Source organism: Neolamprologus multifasciatus, chromosome 10 (assembly GCF_963576455.1).
Source record: "Neolamprologus multifasciatus chromosome 10, fNeoMul1.2, whole genome shotgun sequence".
Lineage (NCBI taxonomy): Eukaryota > Metazoa > Chordata > Actinopteri > Cichliformes > Cichlidae > Neolamprologus > Neolamprologus multifasciatus.
In genome coordinates, this window is record NC_140448.1 from 7,204,129 (window position 1) to 7,221,585 (window position 17,457).

Here is a 17,457-nt window from a genome sequence, read left to right on the forward strand (position 1 = left end):
CATTTTTGGCTTTTGTACCTTTAGGTATTGTCAGTGACTATGCCAATGCCTTTATGACTATACTCATAAAGGATGGCTGCTTCCAGCATGTTGATGCACTATATCAAAAAACACAAATCATATGAGACTGGTTTCTGGAACATGAAAACCAAACACCCGAGAAAGAAGAAGAGCAAGAAGAGGAACAAACATGGAAGGACAGGCCTCTGAACGGCATGTACCATCAACAAAAATAAGAATTGGCTGATATTACAAAGTCCTACTGATAGGTAGGTTTGTAGCATAAACCTATTCACTGGAATGTTAAGGACAATTTAATTACACAGCAAAGCAAGACACGAGTAGGCAAAGTTCTTTATGTTTCTCGTGCACGGGAGAGAACTGGACAAACACCGTTCCTTCGCTTGACCCCAGTCGCTCTCGTCCACTCCCCCATAACATTGTTCTTTTATTGAGCTCACATGAATATACATAGGTTAATTAACATATGACATCTACATACACACAAAGAGTACCTTGCCTGTGCGTTGTGTAAGTATGTGTGTGTGTGGGGGGGGGAGGGTGGGTCAGAGTGTGACCCCATAAACGACTTCCCTAAACCTGCTGGTCTGGAAGTCCAGCAGTTCATCTAAACAAAAGGCACTTAGACTAAAACAGATATAGCTACATTTATCCTACCATAAAACAATAAGAGAAGGTACGACCTCTCCCATGCTAACAGGATGTTGGTGTGAATGCCAGAACATTCTGGAATGCACACAAAGTCTTTGCAGACTGAGATCAAACCTCTACCAACATGACCTTGATTATACAACTCTAACCACATATGAGTAGATATTTCTAAGCATAAATGACAATCAACAATACAAATCTAACACCTACCAGTTGCTGGACGAAGCTGAAATGAAAGACAGCACTGAGGCACTAATCATGGCAGCACAGGAACAAGCTCTAAGCACAACATCCATAGAGGCTGGGGTATACAATACCACATAAGATCCCAGGTGCAGGCTGTGTAAAGATGTCCCTGAAACAATCTAGCATATAATAGCAGGGTGCAAGATCCTGGCAGGAAGGGCATGCATGGAATGCCATAACCAAATGGCTGACATAGTATACAGGAACATCTGTGCTGAGCAGTGTTGGGTAAGTTACTTTAAAATAGTAACTTAGTTACATTACTAGTTACTTCTATCAAAAGTAACTCCGTTACTTCGAGTTACTCGTTACTTTCAAAGTAACTAGTTACTAGGGAAAGTAACTTTGGTTTTACTCAGAATTCTCTTGTTAATGTGTTGCTTCCATAACTGGATACCCAGCAAGACTGCCAGTCTTCTAGCTTGCTTACTTGCCACAAGTGCACTGTGCCACCTACCAATAGAAAGGAAAAGATAATGTGCATATTTCCACGAGAGAAATCCCACGCCTGGACCATCATTGACTGCTGCCATGATTCTAGCCTACGTCACAGCGTCATGTGCGCCTTTTACATCCAACACAAAAACTGCAGTCGTGGTGCTTTCGATTGTACTCAGAACTCGGAAATTCTGCCTTCTGAATAGGAAGATGTAGGTAACACCAGACTGCAGATGAGCTGCATACAGGGCTGGACTGGGACAAAAAAATCGGCCCGGGCGTTTTGACTAGAGACCGGCCCACCATTATAGGAAAAATCATAAAGCCTTTGAATGAAAACAAACACTGTTGTGACAGTGATGTACACTGTCTTGATGGTATATATGCATCAATCTATCAATCCTTTGTTGTAAGATTCAGATAATTATTTTTTAAAAGCTAGACATTTTAAATGAGAATAAGAAAGAAAAGTATTTCTTTGTGCCCACCTCTCCCTGTTAATGCCCTACCTGGCCCCCCTGGCAAAACTTTGCTAGATCCGCACCTGCACAGTTACCAGCTGTCAGCTACCTAAAAAAGGATCCTGGGGTTATCTGTCTCTCAGAAACAGTTCATAACTTCCCTTCAACTCATCCATGTCACCTAAAAGGTAAACCTGTTTCTCCATCACCTGTTCAGCTCTGATGATTCAGTAAGGACGTCTCCTGGTTTCATCTTCATGTTTCCCTCTCACCAGATAACCAAACCGACATCATGACCAGCAGCTTTTTTGCAGCTGTGGCTCCAGCAAACATCAGCTGATACTAGAAATTAATATTAAATAAATTCTAACAACTGCTGATCAAGCTTAAACGTGCTGCTGTTGTTTAACGCGACATCGGCTGGTTTCCTCTTTCTGGCGCAAAGTGGGCGATAAATAAACAAGAGAGCCGATCAGCTGATCATTGATCAGTTTTCATGATTGAAGTAGAAACAGGAGAGAGAGGGGAGAGAATGAAAGAAGAAGAGGCAGCTGTGCAGCAAAGACACAGAATAACTCCAGCTTTGTGTCTTTTTCATTGTAGCTGAATTACGGGACAAACTGTTCCTTTTCACCTCAATAAGAAACGCGTAATATTTTATCTGAATACCAGACGGGACGGTTGGCAACTCTAATAACTTATGAACAAAATAAAGTTCAACATCATTAACTTCATAGCACCCACCCAGCTGTATAGAAACTCCGTCATGCTAGCTAGTACGCAGTACGGAAAAAGTCAGAATAACGAAAATAAACGCCACCTAAACTTGGTTTATATCTGACTCGGATAGCCTGCAGGTCATAACTTCTTACCTGAAGTTCAGTTCACACTTGGACCGGCGGCCGCCTCAGGTCTCTTTTCCTTCTGCGTCCCCTTTCCCTCATCCACCTGCTGCCTCCACCACTTGCTAATGTTACAGAATCTGTGGAAGCTCCGCGATAGCCACCACACGAAGTAACGACCCTATCTAAATCCCAGTAACGACTAACGCGTTCCTGATTTTGGCATAATAACTAGTTACCGTGCTCGTTACCACAATAATAACGTAGTTACTGTAACGCGTTACTTAATAACGCGTTAGTCCCAACACTGGTGCTGAGTAGGGCCTGGAAGTCTCGAGGTCAAAATGGAATATGGCTCCTAGGGTGATTGACAATGACCAAGCTAAGATCCAGTGGGACTTTCAGATACAGACGTACAAACTGGAGATGGCTTATCAACTGGACATAGTAGTGATGGACAAGCAGAAGAAGATCGACTTCCGTTTTCCAGCAATGGAGTAAGGTGTGTCGGCCACTAGCACCTGCCTAACTTGTTTAAAATTTTACTTTCTGAGCCCCACTTTGCTGTTAGACACGAACTTTTTCAGGTCATTTATGAGTGTCACATTGGAAGAATGTCCAAGGGAAGGAGACGAACCCAGAAAAACCTTACTGCCGAGAGTTGTGCTAACGCTGGCGCAGCAGAGGATGCTAGTGCAGCCCTGAACCCGGCGCTTGCCGCCCTGCTCGAATAGCACAGAACAGCCATAGCCGCAGATTTTAAGGCTACATCGGATGTAATTAACTTATCGTTAATTACATCCGATGTAGCCTAGACAAGATTCAAGCGGAAGTTACAAATCAAGAACTACATATTGGTGAGCGTGAAACAAATGCGGCAGATGTTGTTCAGCATTTAGCGGTGATCGAAGCTAAGTATGACTCACTATAGGAGGAAAACAAAGCTTTTCGACCTGGAGAGAGTAGAAGCAGAAGGCAGAACATCCGTCTGGTGGGTTTGCCGGAATCGGTGGAGCCGGGTCGACGGCCAACTGAGTTCTTTTCCCAGCTGCTGGTGGAGGTCTTTGGTGCACAAACTTTGCCATCCCGTCCGGATCTTGACAGAGCCCACTGTAGCCTTATGCCCAAACCGGGCCCTGATGGGAGGCCGCGCTCGGTCATTATCCGCTTCCAGATTAAGGAGCTGCTGATGAGGGAAGCACAGAAATGCTGAGGGACGTTGGAGTACTGTGGACATAAACTGCAGTTTTATGAGGATTACAACACAGACGTCCAGAAGCAGCGAGCCCAGTATAAGGATGTTATGGCCAAGTTATACCGGAGAGGCCTCTGACCTTCCCTCCTCTTCCCCGCCAGACTCCGCATTACTCTTCCAGATGGGAAAATCCAGTGATTTGAGTCAGTTGAGGCCTCTCGCTTCATTCAAACCATGGAAGAAAACCAAAGCTCTCCATCCTGAGGTGGACACTGTAGCCGGTTAGAGCACTCACCCTAATTTACAACTATAACGGGTCGGACTAGCCTAAGTGGTGTCCTCGTTCTGACTGACACTATACAGCCGTGCTGTTGGCATAGCAATGTGTTCTTTGCTGTTCATTTTAAAGTAAAACTGGTTCGTTGTTTGGCTGATTTGTTCTTGTTCTTTTTTCTTTCTCTTCTTCGTGTCCTGAAAACTGGGACCCTGGCTTGAGTTTAGGGGCTAATGTTCAATGGTGCAGGTATGATGCTACTGGTACGGTGAGTTCTTGACTAGTGTAGCGAGTAAAAGCCACCGAGTAACCGCTAAGGGCCTCTATACTACTTGTGCAAACTTTCAGGCCCAAAGCTCTCACAGGAACGAGCCCAGAATAAACGGGACAAGAGGGTCAATATCAGTCAGATATGTTAAAATTTATTTTAAAAGAACAAAGGGTTTGCAAAAAAAAGCCTAAAACATCAAAATGGAAAAGGTCACTAACGACCACAAGATAGTGTTATTGGTGCAACCTGCCAGCAATGCAACCATCACCTGAGGGCTTGCTCCACCCCGGTGGTCCCAGATGCTTGTTGCTTTAAAAGAAACAAATCCACCCCAAATAAATACGAGCCCAACAGAACACTTATCGCATGCACTAAGTGTTTTAGTTCAGGCAATAATCGGTGGCACTAAAATCACTTAAAACTTATTCAATGCAAATCCACACAGAGCACCTCTAAAAGACCTACGTCCCCTAAGGTAAGAGCCCAGCTCAGGGATTGCACATTGCCCGACTAATATTGCACCAGCCCAGTAAAAATAAAAACAAACCCAGCATAAAAAAAAAAAAATAAAAAAAAGTTTTGAAAGGTGACCCTACTAAAACCAAAAATGCAACAAAACAGGAGGAGGAGGAAAAAAAACAGTGACAAGTTCACATGTGCAGCCTGCCCTGCAGGAGGCAATACAATATAAATTAGATTATAGTGCATAAATATACTTTTTTTAATGTCAAATATATTAAGTTAACATACCTCCAGCAGACAACTGTGCGTGCTGCACACCTGGCTTATCGTCTAAAATCACTACTAAAAACATAAAATACAATAAACATCAAATACATTTCAACAAATTTTTAAAAAGCACTAAAAGAAAAACAGCCTGTACCTCGAACCTCTGCTGTAGAGGTTTGAAACAACCGTTTGTGTGGCAGACAATTAAAACTTCTTAGGCTCCTCACCTACTCACACAACCATTGTTCATAGCCGCTCGTCAGTGGAAATGAAGAGCACCTGCTGCTACTTCCGCTTTTATACCCTCCATTGTGTCCCCTGGGTCCTAAAGCCTTCCCATTACACTAGTATGGGAAGAAAGCAGGGGCTTACACGGTTGCTTTTTAATGCAACCTGCTGGGGTGATATTGGTGGGTGGTATTGTTTTAGGTTTTTTTTTTTTACACAGTGATATGTTATTTTGTATTGCATTTTATTTCTGGGGTGGGGTTGGTTGTCATGTTTTTGTTGTTGTTTTCATCCCCTCCCTTCCCTCCTTGGGCAACTCTGCACATTAAAATGTGGGACTTCCTTGATGAGTGGTAATCTTACCTTTGTTAGCTGGAATGTGAGGGGGGTTGAACCGCCCAAAAAAGCGAAAGAGAGTCTTATCACGCCTGAAGCAATTTAAGCCCGGGGTAGTTTTGTTGAAAAAGAGTCACTTGCAGGATTTGGATCACTCACACTTGGCGAAATGTTGGTCAGGACAGATGTTTCACTCTAATTTTAAAGCGAAGGCCAGGAGTACAGCTATTCTTATCAATCGGAACATCCCATTTGTTCCATCCACTGTTGTGCCAGACAAAAACGGACAGTTTATAATAGTGTCTGGCAAACTCTGCGACAGGTCTGTGACGTTGGCCAATCAATTTTTTCAACGCCTGTTTTCACACCTCCCGGACTTAAATACTCACTCTTTAATTCTGGGGGGCGATTTTAATCTTTATTTGGATGCAGTTTTAGATCATTCATCCCCCAAACCTGCTACTCTTAACAAATCTGCAACTTATGTCAAGTCTTTCCTTGAAGATTATAGTCTCACGGATCCCTGGTGGTTTTTGTTCCCTACTGGTAGAGATTATTATTTTTTCTCACATGTACACCACACCTACACTAGAATAGATTATTTTTTATTGAAAATTTGCTAATTAATAGTATTAGATCCTGCAGCTATGAAAGTATTACCGTCTTCTGATCATGCCCCCCTTGTGCTCAAAATAGCTTTTCAGGGCTGTGACTCTGTGAGAAAGTTCTGGAGATTGGATCCATTGCTGCTCACGGATGAACAATTTGTTTCTAACATCTCTTCTAAAGTTAAAATTTTTCTTAACGAGAATAGAACACCTGGTATGCCAAACAGGATGGTTTGGGAGGCTCTGAAGGCATTCCTGAGAGGAGAAATCATCTTAGTGGAAGCATTTAAAAGACAGTGTGCACAGCGGGAGCAGAGGCTTATTTCAGACCAGATTTTAAACATCGACAGGCAGTACGCTCAGTCACCATCACCGGCGCTATATAAAGAATGCTTAAGTTTACAAACCAAAGTCCACTCGACAAGTGGAAGGATGTCTGATTAGGAACAAGAGCGATTTTTACGAACATGGTGGAAAGACCGGTAAGCTTTTGGCCACCCAACTGCATGGTATTAGGGCTAAACAAATCATAACCGGAGTGAGGGCGGGCAATGGAGTGGTGACTAGGGATCAGAAGGCGATTAATTACATTTTTTCTTTGTTTTACTCTAAGACACATCAGAATCTACTGTTAATGTAAAAGATTTGCATGGTTTCTTTGACTCCATTGATATGCCCTCACTCCCCCCAGAGCTCAGACAGACTCTGGAAGCCCCTATCTCAAAGGCGTAAATTCAGGCGGCAATAGCATCTATGCAGTCCGGGAAATCTCCAGGTCCTGATGGATTTTCTACAGACTTTTATAAAAAAATTCTCGGACGATTTGGCTCCTTTCCTTTGCAAAGTTTTTACAGAATCGCTAGACTCTGGGGCACTTCCTTCACCATGCTACCAGGCCTGTATCACAGTGTTACTTAAGAAGGGCAAGGACCCGACTGACTGTGCTTCTTATAGGCCTATATCTCTGTTAAACACGGATGTTAAAATTCTGTCTAAGCTACTGGCGCACAGGCTGGAAAAAATTCTTCCTGCTATAATCTCTCCCGACCAAACTGGCTTCATTAAAAATCAGCACGCCTTCTTTAACATACGGCGTAGGGATGCAACGATACCAATTTTTACAAACCGATACGATACCGATACTTGGATCTGAGTACTTGCCGATACAGAGTACAAAAACCGATACTTCTACCACACACACACACAAATGCAATTATTTGGAAGACAGGTTTTATTTTATTCTCTGCCGATAAAAAATAAAAATCTTAATAAAAATGACCACAAATAAATTTCAAGTGAAAAATAAGCACTTATGTTAAATTATTGCAGAGTGTCCACATTGTAATTTAACAAACAAAATAATGAAAGTATTTGCCATTGACGAACTCCTCATCTGCCCGTGGATCATCAGTCTACTGTGCCGTTAAACCGAGGACTGACATTGCGCACACACTGCTTGTCTTTACCTCTTCAGAAAGTTTTGGCACCATTATCTCCCTGATGTATGGGCGGTTGGGAATTTCATATCGCGGCTCGAGTATGCTGAGAAGACGGTGCAATCCTATGTTTTCCACGGCCGGCATTGGCTGGTCATCCAGAGCAATAAAATGAGTCAGAGCCTCTGTTATTTTAACTGCCCGTGGATTTTCTCTTGACATTTTTTATCGCTTTTCCAAAACCTGAGTTAAAGTTGGCTGTTCTGGTCCACACTGCTGACATTTTGTTTAGCTACAGCAGCCTCCAGTTTCTCTTTTTTATCTGGAGCCGCCAGTCTCACTCACCTAACCCTGTGCCTGTTTAGTGCGGGATGTCCCCCTCGTGACCAATCTAAAAAACTACAACAGAAATGACAAGCCACCCTCTGATTAATGAAATAAGTTAGTATCAGTTCATGGTATCGGTTAACTTTTACGAGTATGAGTACACACACATTTTACAGTATCGGCCCCAATACCCGATACCAGTATCGGTATCGGTGCATCCCTAATACAGCGACTTTTAAATATTATCTATGCCCCCAGCCACGTTGTGCCTGAATGCCTTATGGCTATGGATACAGAAAAAAAAACATTTGATAGGGTGGAGTGGGAATATTTGCTTTTTACTTTAGAAAAGTGTGGAATGGGCCCCTTATTTTGCTCATGGATCAAACTTCTTTACACAAGCCCCACGGCTTCAGTGGTAACTAACTGTCGCTACTCTGACCATTTTAGGCTCCACCACGGAACGAGGCAGGACTGCCCTTTAAGCCCTTTGCTTTTTGCCCTTGCAATTGAGCCATTAGCAATTGCAGTCCGCGATAGTTGGAGGGGAGGGATTGAGCATAGAGTTTCACTGTATGCCGATGACCTTCTTCTATTTCTTTCCAACCCGCTTACTTAATATACTGAATGGTTTTAGTCAGCTCTCTGGGTACAAAATTAATATGAATAAGAGTGAACTGTTTTTGATTAACGAGAGGGCTCGAGATCTGGATTTGGTAAATGTTCCCTTTAAAATATTAGTGATAACAGATCACTTTGATTACCTTGGGATATGTGTCACGAAGCAATTTAATTGTTTGTTTAAGAAGAATCTCCTCCCCCTGCTGGAACAGTGCAAGCATATGCTGTCCAGATGGTCTCCATTATCTTTATCTTTAATAAGTAGGATTAACTCAGTGAAAATGATGCTACTTCCAAAATTCTTATATGTTTTTCAATGCCTCACTAATCACTTCATTTATTTGGAATGGTAAACATCCCAAATTGAAGAAATCTATTCTTCAAAGGCCCAAGCCAGTTGGGGGTTTAGGCCTCCCTAATTTCCAGTACTCTTACCAGGTGTTTGTTGTATTGGTGTCAGGGCTCTGTGTGCGGGCAGGCGGAGAGGAGGATACAAACGTAGGACTCAGACACTGAACTGTAACTCAAACCTCAGCTTTATTGCTGTCATAAAACAAAAGATGAAACTGAGCAATGGTACTGAACATAAACTGACACAAAAACACACAGGCATAATCTGATGGTACGACGCGACACCGAGCACGGGAAAACACAGGGCTTATATACACAGGGTAGTAATGAGGGAATGGGCAACAGGAGGGAGACACAGCTGGGAGATATCAGGGCTAACGAGACAGGGGGAACAAAGTTGCACACACTAACCTAAGACAAAGACTTTCACAATAAAACAGGAAACATGAAACACTACTCAAAGACACAGACTCGACACAGAGGGGCGGACAGAAAATAATACATGAAACTCAAACAATACATGAAACCACAATTCCTAAAACATGGATAAACAGAAACATGAACATCTAATAATAAACATCATCAGTAGTAATACAATGGCACTTTTTTTGCTCTAACCCCTCTAAACCTTGAAGAGCGCACAAGATGGTTTAAGGACTTGTTTTTTATACAGTGGTGCGACTGGAGAGGTTTGTCGCGTCTGTTTAGCCAGATTGACGACGTGATCAAGAGGGACAGACTCAACACTGCGTACGAGAGTATTAGAAAACGCCTTGTTTTTGACGATCTGGCGAGTTGTCCGAAGACTGGTTTGCCTGCTACCCTGTGCAAACCTAAAATCATAAGACCTTCCGACAACTAAACAATAAACGGGTAGGTTTAATGTGCGGGGTGTGTGTGGGGTTGCGTGTGTATCTATGTGACAAATTAAGAGCTTGTGGTTTTCATTTTACAGAGCATGACACGCCGTCGTGGGACCTGTCAGAGTCACCATCAATAGGGCTGCTAATCCCGACCCCCCAGACCCCACCACCCTCACCATCATGCTCGCAGGACCCCCTCATATCAGACCTGTGGGAGGAAACTGTAATCGACATCAAACTCGCAACTCTCCACCTGTTGATGTTGGCGCTGAATGAGTTTCTACAAGAGACATGTTACGGATGCCAAACAGGCCACCCCAGTCAGGTGCAACACAGCTGCTTGCAGGAATTGTCTGAGTATTTCTTCGACACCTACTATGACGATGTGATGATAAGGCTCAAGACTGACCGATTCATCCCAGCCATCCGGCTGTTTGTACGCTCAAACACCACAGATGGGACTGGAACACAAATCCGCAGAGTTGCAGAGCACCTCATGTGTGAACTGAGATCAGAGCGAAATATAGTATGCGCCATTAATGACAACATTGTGGACCTGCTAGAAGCAAGTACTTGCGCCCGACGTGTTAAACCAGCCATGCTCCGCATGATTGGAAACTACTGGGGTGGGAGACACCTGGTTTAATGTGTGCTGTTCAAGTATCCATTGTGTGTGATTGTGTCTGTGTGAAAATTAAATAAAAAGACGTGTTAACACCAACTTCTTAGTCATTTGTGGTTTGCACAGTCATGGAAAGCACATTGCATAAAATATATCATGATCCAGCCCATCCTGCGGGGTTGGCCAGTTTAAATAAGCTACGTATAGCGGCAGGGGAGGCATCAGGTGTAACACCTCCAATATCTCAGGTCAAACATTATTTAGAACAAGACGACACTTACACACTCCATAAACCTGTGAGGATCCATTTCCCCAGAAATAGAGTATTGGTGACAGGGGTCGACAAACAGTTTCAAGCCGATCTGGTTGACATGTGTGAATATGCGGCAGATAATGATAATGTGAGATATCTGCTAACATGTATAGATGTATTCTCAAAATACGCATGGGTTAGATGCCTAACAAACAAGACAGCGAATGTTGTATCAGCTGCTTTTGAGGATATACTTAGTGAGGGTAGGATCCCTGTGAAACTACAAACAGATGAAGGCAAAGAGTTTTATAATACAACCTTTAAACAGCTAATGAAGCGATATAATATCAAGCATTTCTCAACAGCTAGCGAGGTTAAATGCAGTATTGTCGAGAGATTCAATCGTAGCTTCAAGGGTAGAATGTGGAAGTACTTAACATCAGCCAACTCCCGGAGATATGTAGATGTCATACCAGATCTCACACAAGCATATAACAATGCTTATCACAGATCTATCCAAATGGCTCCGGCAGAGGTGAATAAGGATAATGAGAAGTCGGTCTTTAACGCGCTGTACAAAACGAGGCCTCAGAGGGAACTGTGCTTTAAATTTAATATTGGCGACACTGTACGAATATCAAAACTGAGAGGAAAGTTTCGAAAAGGATACGAGCAGACCTACACCGATGAGATTTTCACAGTCAAGGAACGTATAGGGAGACAGCCCCCAGTGTACAGACTAGCGGATCTAGCAGGAGAGGTATTGAAAGGGTCATTTTATGAGCCTGAGATACAACGTGTGGTTGTTGATGAAAACAAAACATTTAAAATTGAAAACATATTGGCTAGAAAAAAAGTGGGTCGGAAAAAGCATGTGCTAGTGAAATGGCTAGGATGGCCCGACAGCTTTAATTCGTGGATTCCAGAGAAAGACATCGTTGAGGCGTAATTAACTCAGATGACGCAGCTCTACACACATTCATTCAACACTGAGCATAGACGGAGAAAGCATGAATAAAAAGAACAACAACAATGCAGGCTTCTATGTAAGCCTCTTCTCGAATGCTTCGGCGCATGTTTACCCGGGTAATAAGATATCTAATTTTAGAACAAAGCTAGCAAAACCTATCGTTTTGGATCAGCTGTATGAGGTTGCTGTTATAGAGATACAGTACCCGCGCATATGGATGTCTTTTCCACAATCAGATTCGCAAGTGGAAATTCATGACCCAGTCAAAGATGGAACCATCGCCGTAACCATGATTGAACTGTCTGTGGGTCATTATGCATCTGTGGAACAGATAATAAAATAATTTAATTTTAAATGTCAGCAGTACCAAACCACTGGAGACCTTAAAATGCAATACAACACAGTTACTAACCATGCCTGTGTTATGGGACCTAGGGGGACTATTCTCACATTTAGAGGGAGACTGGCGGAAATCCTAGGATTCGAAACAGGAGAGCCGTTTGTACTTCATTATAAAAACACATATGCCCCGCACCCCGCAGACATATACGGGGGAAAATATAACATCTTTATTTATGCAGATATCGTTGATTACCAGCTTGTGGGTGACGCCCACGCGAGGCTATTAAGAGCTATAAATATCACGGACGATGACCGCCGCTTGCCTATTCTACAATTTGACAGCCCACACTACACACCTGTGTCAAAGACATTGATCGACGACATAGAAATTGATTTGAAAGACGATCGAAATCAACACATACCCTTTTTATACGGCAAGGTGTTTGTCAAGTTACACTTCCGACCGATAACCCACCATTTTTGAAAAAAAGGATGGCCGTCTACAACACTGATGACTCAAAATATGTAAAATACTACTTATCACAGGCTGGTGGAGAGCTCGGAGGGTATGTTGGGACCAGTACGCAATATGGGTCAGGGCTGGGTGGGTTGTTCCGCAGCTTGTTTAGATTTGCTGTACCACTGTTTAAAAAAGGAGTTAGCATAGTCAAACCACACCTAAAAACAGCCGCATCGGGCATAGTGTCTGATGTCATAACCAACATAACCAGACCCTCAACCACTAAGCAGGACGGTAGCGGATTGAATGTGTATACGCCCAGACCATCTAAGACCCCACCCCCAGGGCAGCCGTTGTCTAAAAAGCGTAAAACCACAAAACCTAGTAGGAGAGCTAGCAAACGGACACCGCCACGCAGAGTGAAAAGACCCAGAACCAGTCGTTCTAAAACTGCAGCGTTTGACATATTCTAAATGGCACTGTTACACAGTCATTCTGGAGAATGTGTAAAAACAGAGCTGGACCTGTTTACTGTTCCCTACACACAGACTAGCATTGAGAAAAGTACATTTATCGAAATCCCACCTGTATCTGCAATCACTGATGGAGGGCCGATCAAGTTTTACATCTCATCGTCCGGTGAAGATTACCTGGATCTAAATGACTCATATATCTACACACGTGTGAGAATCACAAACGCTGATGGCTCAAACCTGGCTAGGGACGCTAATGTAGGATTTATTAATTATCCTGGATGCAGCATATTTAGTCAAGTTGACGTTAATTTGGGAGACCGGCTCATTAGTCAATCATCCAACACATATCCATACAGAGGTGTGATAGAATGTCTTATCAATTATAATAAGGACACTTTAGACACACAGTTCAGCACCGGGTTATTCTGTAAGGATACATCATCACACATGAATGACACATCTATAGAAGGAGAGAACCAGGGCCTGGTGACCAGAGGTGGCTACACAGCAAATAGCAGTATTGTTGAATTGATTGCACCAGTACATGCAGACCTGTTTTTTCAAGAAAAACTGTTACTTAATGGAATCGACCTGTCACTGAAATTTGTGCACTCTAAAGACGAATTTGCTCTCATGACAGCGGATGCCAATGCATACAGAGTTAAAATTGTCTCAGCCAGTCTCTTTGTCAAGAAAGTTAGTGTATCACCGACCGTCAGACTTGCACACAGCAAGGCATTGCACCATGCAAACGCAAAATACACGGTAGACAGAGTGTCTTTAAAGACCTTCTCCATACCTGCAGGGGCTAGAATATCAACAAATGACAATTTATTTATGGGTAGGATACCTAAATTTGTGATCATTGCATTTATAGACAATGAAGCATACACTGGCTCCTACCAGCGTAATCCATTTCATTTTGAAAACTGCGATATAGAATTTATGTCTTTATATGCTGATAGTCAGGCTTATCCTGCTAAACCATTCCAGCCCAATTTCCAGAGAAAACACTATACCAGAGAATTTTACCAGCTGATACAAACCACAGGAAGACATTTAAAGGACAGATCCTTAGCTATTACACGTGCTGACTTTGGTAACGGCTACACTTTATTCTGTTTCAATCTGGAAGCTGACGAAGGACATTCAGGGAATGTGTCGTTAATTAAAACTGGGAACGTGAGATTGGAAACCCGTTTCAGAAATCCACTACCCCGTACAATGAACCTCTTGTGTTATTCGGTATTTGATTCAGTCATTGAAATATCTAACATGAGACAGGTGCTCTTGGACTACTATTGAGACAAAAACGGTCATGAACACTATAGAACTATCAGCCGTGATCGGCAGCATTATCAATAAAAACACACATTTCCTAGGCGTGTTAGCCTATGATCAGCTAACCACTGAACGGCTTCAAAGACTCCCTGCTATGGGTATTGTAAACACCCACCCTTCTACGATGCCCGGGGAACATTGGCTTGCTGTTTATATTTCGAGAGACAGACGCGGTTATTTTTTTGATAGTTTTGGTCACTCGTTAGACAGTTTTCCCCCAGCAATAAAGATGTTTCTTCTAAAAAACTGTTCCACTGTTTTATATTCAGGAAAACAAGTGCAGAACGACTTCTCCATCACATGCGGTCAACATTGTGTATTTTTTTTATATCATGTGCAAAATGGTGTATCTTATGAGCGTCTGCTTAACATGTATGGGTCTGATTTAATTTGTAATGATGCTATGGTGTGTCGATTTGTCAACAACATACAACCTGTTGCTGTATGCAGTGATTACGCGTGTGTGCAATGCGGATACTGACATGTACTAATGAGAATAATAAAAACAACATGAGAGCATGATAATCGAGTCAATGGTATTTATTATCAAATCTCGTATATAAATATATAGATTTACAACATACATTGTTTAAACATAAATAAAAGAAATCAAACATTAACCAGTAATAAAAAAGAAAAACATATATTTAACAGTAATAAAGACATAATATATTTAACAGTAATAAAATAAAACAAAACAAAACAATTTAGCAGCAATAAGTGAAAAAAAAACATTACAGTAGAAAAACACCAAACAGCAAATATTTTTAGCAGAAAAACAATTTCAGGTGCAATAAGAAAAAACCTGAATTCAAAAATCCAACCACTCTACAGGACCCCCCTTTAATTTGTTTTTTTTATTCTTTATTTTTTTTAGTGTACTATGTCGCAGCGGTCCACCAGGGGTGATCTTTTTTGGTGTGTGTTTTAAAAAACCAGGGTCTTCAGACAGTGTGTGATCGGTTTTATACATGGCGACGGTCTTACGTATGCCTGTGTTAGATATGGCTGATAACGGTACGTTTAGCCGATAGGTCTCAAACCCTCAGAGGGTGTGTGTGTGGTTGTGACGCCTTTAATTAGATCATAAATGTGTGAACCAGGGATGGTGTGTTTATCAACAACAATTTCGCCTTTGTCGTTGTAAGAGATCAAGTGTGGCGAACGGCTCACCGCTGATAGAATAAGTTCTGCATTCCTCCTACTCCTTTTAGGTATGTGTGTTAAAACATTCTCCGCAACAAGATCCCTCACCCCTGCATCACCATGAACAGGCGATGTGTCCGTCGACTGGGGTTGCACATCCCTGTTAAATTGTTCAGGTAATGATAAAGACAATACATTCTTTTCACGGGCACCTTGTCTCACAAGGGTAAGGTATCTTTGGAGAATATCGCTGTATTTTTTAGCCTTCTCATACACATCTATGTCAGAATCTTGTAACACTTGTAACATCTCCTTGTCCAACTCGTTCTGAGACTGTTGTCTGATGCTGCCTGTTTGCTGCTGCTGCTGCTGCTGTTGCTTTATTAAGTCCAACTGGTGTTGGGGTACCAAAAACATCTTTTGCACATGTTCCATTTTCACCTGTTTGCTATCAGACTGGTTATGAAAGGGATTGCAGCCCCTAATAGCGGCAGTAAAAACCCTCCAGATTGGTTGATTGTCTTTCTCTTTTTCAAAGTTTTTATTTTTTTGTCTGCAATCAGTCTGATTATTGATTTTTTCTTTTTCAGCTGTTTGTACTGCTGATTGGTCAGTGGTATGTTACCATGCAATACATTAAAGGCTATCTCACACAGCGCATTGATAAAATCTAAGTTTGAATTACTAATAATAACTCTGCGTAGAGTAGGAGGAGCCCTGTATATCATCTCCAACAGAGACAGATTCCTCCGCATGCGTGATGACATCCTTTCACCTCTTTGCTGATTTTTGTTTTGGAATGTAAACAACCGGACGCTCTGATAGTAAATTTGTTCTGAGTCTTAAATAGTCCGGGGTCTTAGCTTTATAGTCTATTAAAAGATACCCGTATGTTGTGGATGTGGCATCATTAAACGCTTCTATAAAATATTTAGTATTACCCGGAAACATTTGCCTACCTAAAAGCATAACCTGATATTTATCTCTCGGATTTTTAAACAATATTAGATAGTTAGTGTTCAAGGAAATGGTTCTACTGGATTTTCCTTGAATAAACAAATTCTGAACTAGATATATACAACTCAAATTCCTATGATGCACATACTTTGTGAACACATTTTGTACTTCTAAATTGTTAGCTGCATCGTTCATTACATCGTCTATAATTAACAAATTGTTCTTTTCTGCAGGAAGAAGGGTGTCATCAGCAAGAGATTCAGGTATACCGTTAACAAAGTTTATGTCTCTTATCTTAAGAAGCTGGTCATATAATGGCTGCCAGCATGAGTATATATATACAATATTGTCAATGCTGCATGATATAATCCTGGAAGAATTTTCAATTATGCTTTTAACAAAAAAAGTCTTGCCGCAGTTACTGGGACCGCTGACCACCATACTGAACGGGTGCTGCAACCGGGCGTCAAACCCCTGGTCTAATTTAAAATCCATAAGGTACGGTTGTATAATCTGGGAGCACACAGCGCTTATTGTAAACAACTTTAACTTTTTTCACAATGGTTTTATTCTTCAAATGAAGCTTCTTTTTATCGCGTCTGATGCTATCAGACACGGCAACTAGGTGTGCGTCTGATGTCTGGTTGGTTACAAACTTGTGGACTAAACCTTTCAAGGATTCGTGGGTGACAACTTTTGAGTTTAGTGCGTTCAGTGTCACGCCTTTACATTTGACCTGGGTCTTGCCCAGCGATGTGTGATACGCGTAGCATTTTGGCCCACCGGAAACAAATTCCGCTATGTAATCCTCCACACCACCCTCTCCACAGTCTAATTCGCTTGTGAGATCCCCCAGAAACGGACCTAGAGGAGGCATCCACTCGCCAGGGCGTGCCGTGAAAATGACACTGTCCGTGTCACAATACAGCACGCGCTGCTGCAAGTTGTCTAGCAAATCATACAGCATGAGTCTGGCGTGTGCAGTGGTCATG

The 17,457-nt window shown here is 42.1% G+C and overlaps 1 long non-coding RNA gene across 1 annotated transcript; it reads right to left on the bottom strand.

Moving 5' to 3' along the window:
• Positions 1–1,277: 1,277 nt before the first annotated feature.
• On the bottom strand, positions 1,278–9,592 carry LOC146509496 (uncharacterized). Its single transcript, XR_014876465.1, has 2 exons — positions 5,283–9,592; positions 1,278–5,203 (listed from the first exon to the last, which is right to left on the bottom strand). It is a non-coding gene; the product is annotated as an uncharacterized LOC146509496 (long non-coding RNA).
• Between the last annotated feature and the right edge of the window lie 7,865 nt (positions 9,593–17,457).